Genomic DNA, 4898 nt, shown 5'->3' with positions numbered 1-4898 from the left:
ATCCTTTATTGATATCTGTTTTATCCTGAGTCTGCCTTGCAACTGAATTGATTAACTAATTAATTGATTGATATTAAAAAAAACAACAACATTTGGCCTAAATTGAGTCAGATTTGACCTGTTTAAGAAAAATATATAATAAATCACTATGAATGAATCAAATCACTTACTTTTTTCAAAATTAGTAATGAAATATAAAATAATTACAGCTGCATTTACCTATTTGTAGAGCAGTGTTTAATTAGGTTTGCCACTGCTATTTTATCAGCCTACAATTTTAAAAAATAAAGAGTACCATGAAGTCAAAACAAACCTAAATAAATAACATATATATTTAGAAACTAATTATAATATTCTACATTCATTTAGTAATCACCAGTGTCTAACTGAATTCCTCCAAACAGTCAACATGAAGTGAAGTATGCAAGGCCTCCATCCTGCTCCTGGCAGAGGATCAGTCATCTCCAAATTCACTCAGCTGACCCAGAATACTTTCTATATCTGTATCTTCAAGATAAATAATAATAAAATGTCCCCATACTTTTTTAAAACAGTCCACCTCCCCCCCCCTTAACAGAACAGGCCTTCTTCACTAAGGACATACATGGAGACAATGTTTAATCAATTATCAATACTTGGTCTAGTGACATTTTTCAAGCATGATGATAACATAAAAATAAATAGATTGATAAATAAATAATATACATTGTTGTTTATTAATAAAAGGTATATAGATCTTTCCAAAAACAAGATCACAAAGTGCTTCACATACAAACCAAAAATACACGATGCAGTTAGAAACTGGAATAAGTTCAATGCAGACAAGAAACAGAAACAGAGATATAACACAATTAATAAAAATCTTAGGAATACACAAATGAATAAAAGCATGAAACAAAAAAAAAAACCACTCCAGTTAAAAGCCTTTTTATAAAAATTAGTTTTTGTGCAATCCTCCGTTTTAAAAGACAACAATCTAAAAATATTTGCTCTCTGTACCTGATATGCTTATTCTTATTTATTTAGTTATATATTTATTTTTATTAGTGTACAATCTAATAAGAGCAGCTTGGGCTCCATAGATATTTGTATTATATGTCATATGTATATAACAATCCCAAACTAAATGAAAAAAAAAAAAAGTTTATTTACTGCTAGATTTTAATGTAATTAGAAAACCCCACTTTATTATGGTATGGCTGTCACCTTCCTCATCCTCAGAGACATTTCTTCTTGACTAGACTGACGCTTTTATTTTGAAGGCCGTGGAGCCACAACGAGAGGGCATCTGGGAAATGAAGTTCTTTTTGTGCCATCTGCAGGCTGGTACAGTTGTATTACATACATGTGACCACTGAGAGGCACAACAGAGCTACAGAGTGCAGCCAGGATTACACACACACACACACATCTTGTTTTATGTATAGTTTCATCATACTTTGCAGAGTAAAAAAATGTAATCACTGAAACGAGAAAGTTGGTGTGGAAATTCTTACTACTGTTTTGGAATATAATTGAATCCAATTGAAATTACTTTTTTTTCTAGAAAACAATAAAACAGGCAGAGATTAATATTTACCTTCTATTTATCATCTCAGATGATGCAATATTAGACTGTTTACAGTTTAATTTAAATCTAATTAAACCACATAGATGCAGTTAAATAAAGATTTCACCTCTATCTGCCTGCCGTACGTCTTCCCACAGTGTAGGCTGGTGCGACGGTGCAGCAGAGATAGGTGAATGCAGAATATCTTGAACTGCAGGATGTGCAGAGTGGACACGATACTGCAGGCCAGTCTGGTGCAAATGTGTCAGTGATTGTTGGAGGTGAAGAAACTGGTAAGTCAGCAAAATAAAACACCAACTCTTATGCAACAGATACTGAACATTCTACAACTCTGAATTTGGCAACTTCCTGTTATTGCAAAACATCATTAACACTGTGCCCCTGATGATGTAATAATACAAACCCGTGTTTCCTATTTAATGTCTTAAAAATAAATACAATTATAGTATTTAGTGAATAAGCAGATATGAGTTATTAATAGATGTGATTGCCTCTTGTCTATTAGTGAAGTATAGATTCAGCTGTTACATTTTAGAATAGCATAAATCAATAATTCCAGCTCATACTGTAAAGATCAGTGGGGGGAGGGGGGGGGGGGGGGGGGGGGGGTGAAGTCACGTTTTCCCATTGTACACATCGATACTGGGCTGAAGTCTTACTGGAATAGATTAGTGTTGCAAATTGTTGGCCAGAGATCAGACTGATCATGATCGTTCACAGGCTATTGATCCCTCCACCTCCTTACCTCTCTGTCCGATAAAAGGTCATTCTTTCCTTGTTTGGTTTAGTGTTCAATATTTATACTGAGACAGTGGAACATTTGCTGTTTGCATCACTTTTAATGTGATTACAGCAATGATTTGGCGTATCAACTGATCTTCTTGTCTTGACAGAGCCCAGAGGAGACTCAAGAAACATGGGTTCGGAGGCAGAAAGGGAGTCATGCGACAAAGGTCCCCAGCTGAATTCAAACGTTGCAACAACATGGTATGTACAGTATCTTAGAGTCTCAGTGTCACTGTCTCGTTCTCTCTCTGTGCTATTTATCGCCCCGTTTTCTTCCCACGGTTTAACTTTGAAATGAGCACTGTCTGTCCCTGGTGGTTCTGCCTGAGAATGTAAACAAACAACGGAGCTGATGAGGATCTGACCCCTGCACAGGACTGGTTTTCCAAAACACAGCAGCTGGACCACCAGACCATGTCAGATTAGCCTCTTGGAGGACCACAGTGGGTTTGTCAGGACATAGAGACATGGCTATGTCCCAGCCGGATAAGACGTGTAAGGTACCTTGGATGCATTGTTTGTTGACGTTCTGGGATGCCATGTCAAGTTCTGCCTGTTACATGCATTGTCTTCTTTCAAAATGCACTTCTGTTTTCACAGGAAATTTAACGTTTACATACAGTCTCTTTCAAATAAATGCACTATGTCAGTACAACAATGCAAATTTATGTTTTTTTTCCTCCAACAACTAATGCATGTGGTTAGGTTTAGGTAAAAAGAACAGAGTTTGGCTTTATAATCTTACGAGACACAAACACTGCTCTCTCAGGTGAAAGTCCGTGCTTGTTGGACCCATCCAGCACTCTCTGACTACCACTCCCGCCCACCCCAGTCGGACTTTCACCACCTTAACTTTCATCTTTGTCCCGCCTGTTTCCCCCTGACGCTGCCAGGTGCCGTTAAACTATAATGGCAACCAGCTGCATGTAATGTGGACATCACTGCCCAAGCGCTGGATTTCGATGACTTTGGATCGAGACCGGGCTCTTAGATCGGGGCTCGTCTTAAATCTCCTTGACTAGGCTAGCTATGGGTTCCAAATCCAAAAACAGCAAAAGTCTCAGAGGAGAAAAGAGAATTTAATAGTGTGTAGGCAGCTTCATTTGCTTTCACCATCAACTCTACAGACGTGCAAACGCCACATATCAAAAATTATGCCCCTATTATTTTCAAAGTGCAACGCCACACTGGTGGCAGCAAGACGTGTGTCAGCTCTCCTGGACGCGCTGCCCTGTGGCACTTTACGCTACTCTCCTATTTCCAGCCTCAGGAATGCACTTTATCCCCACTTGCTTTCTGCTTGTGCATACCAGCTCCTGCAGCAGCTCTTTTTCTCTGCTCCTGTGGCAGCTCCTCACCACTGATGCAAAGAGAATTATGTTGCTGTTGCTGTGTCTCGTGTGTGACAAGGAATGAGAGAGAGTCTCATTGTTGAGGTTGAGAAATATCCTGAGCTAAACGACCCACAATCCGGTCATTATGAAGACAATGGCCAAAAAGATATTGCCTTGGCTCTTCAGTTGAGGAATCAAGTTTAATTAGAGGCTGTCTACACATGATTTTAAGCTGATGCAGATGTGGAGGAAGTACAAATCTTTCAGTAACAGTCGTAATAACTTCGTGTGGTCGTCTTTTGACAAGCTGCAGTGCAACGCGTCCAGTGTGTTTTCAGCTTTAGCCTTCACAAGTGCATCAATGCTAAGCGTGCAAAGTCATCCAGTAGGCTGGATAGAACCCACGGGCCGTGTGTTTGGCATCCCTGCCTTACATATTCTCCTGACATTGAATTTTGGTCACCTGACATCACACCCGTGGGAAATAGAAGAAGAAATGTCAGGTTTTTCCAGTGCATATTCTGGTCAAACAATGAGCGCACCACGCTGAGCAGAAGCTGGATTGTGCTGCACAAGTGATTCTAAAACATTCAATGGATGTTTTAATAGTTTTTTCTGCCATTAAAACTCACCATTACAACCAATACTTTTAAATCTGACCACAGCTGCTTTACCTCATGACGCACAAAACTACAAAACCCTTTGCAGTCAACTTGAAATCCTAAATCCTGTGGGGGGTCGGCGTTTCACACTCAAACGATCACTTAGAGTCAGACACAGATGCCATACTAACTCTCTTTCCAAAAAGACGCCTGAATGAGAGCGTCAGCAGAAAGCTTAAATTGTAACCCTTAATGTGATATATGTGCTTAAGTGAGTGTGTATGTGTGTGTTAAGTGTGTGCATTAAAATTCCCTCTTCCTGCCACCCCCCCCTCCCTCCTGTGTGTTGGTCTGGCGTCTCCCTCCAGTCTGTGGTATGGAGGGCAGAGAGAGGGCCTCTCTTGTGTCGCCGACTGGAATTACACTTATGGTCATTTAACATGAGTAAATGCAGGAGGCAGAGATGGAGCTTTTCCATTTCAGGCAGTCCTGTGTCGTTGTTCAGACGCTTTCTTGAAGCTGCCTTTGCATATGTTTGAGTGTGAATTCTTGGGCAGAGCATGGTTAGAGATTTGACCAATAAACAGCACCTTAACTAACTGCTCT

At 39.8% G+C, this 4898-nt stretch overlaps 1 protein-coding gene across 1 annotated transcript in view; it reads left to right on the top strand.

Annotated features, from left to right (window-relative positions):
• Positions 1 to 1704: 1704 nt before the first annotated feature.
• Positions 1705 to 4898, top strand: part of ppp2r3a (protein phosphatase 2, regulatory subunit B'', alpha) — a 117555-nt gene continuing 114361 nt past the window's right edge. Inside the window, exons 1-2 of the mRNA XM_049597173.1 lie at positions 1705 to 1842; positions 2464 to 2557. The gene's annotated coding sequence lies outside the window, so the exon portion shown is untranslated. The remainder of the gene's footprint in view (positions 1843 to 2463; positions 2558 to 4898) is intronic.

This window comes from Epinephelus fuscoguttatus, linkage group LG14, assembly GCF_011397635.1.
Source record: "Epinephelus fuscoguttatus linkage group LG14, E.fuscoguttatus.final_Chr_v1".
Classification (NCBI taxonomy): Eukaryota; Metazoa; Chordata; class Actinopteri; order Perciformes; family Serranidae; genus Epinephelus; species Epinephelus fuscoguttatus.
Note: the sequence above shows the minus strand (reverse complement) of the source record. Positions and strands in the feature narration are given on the sequence as shown.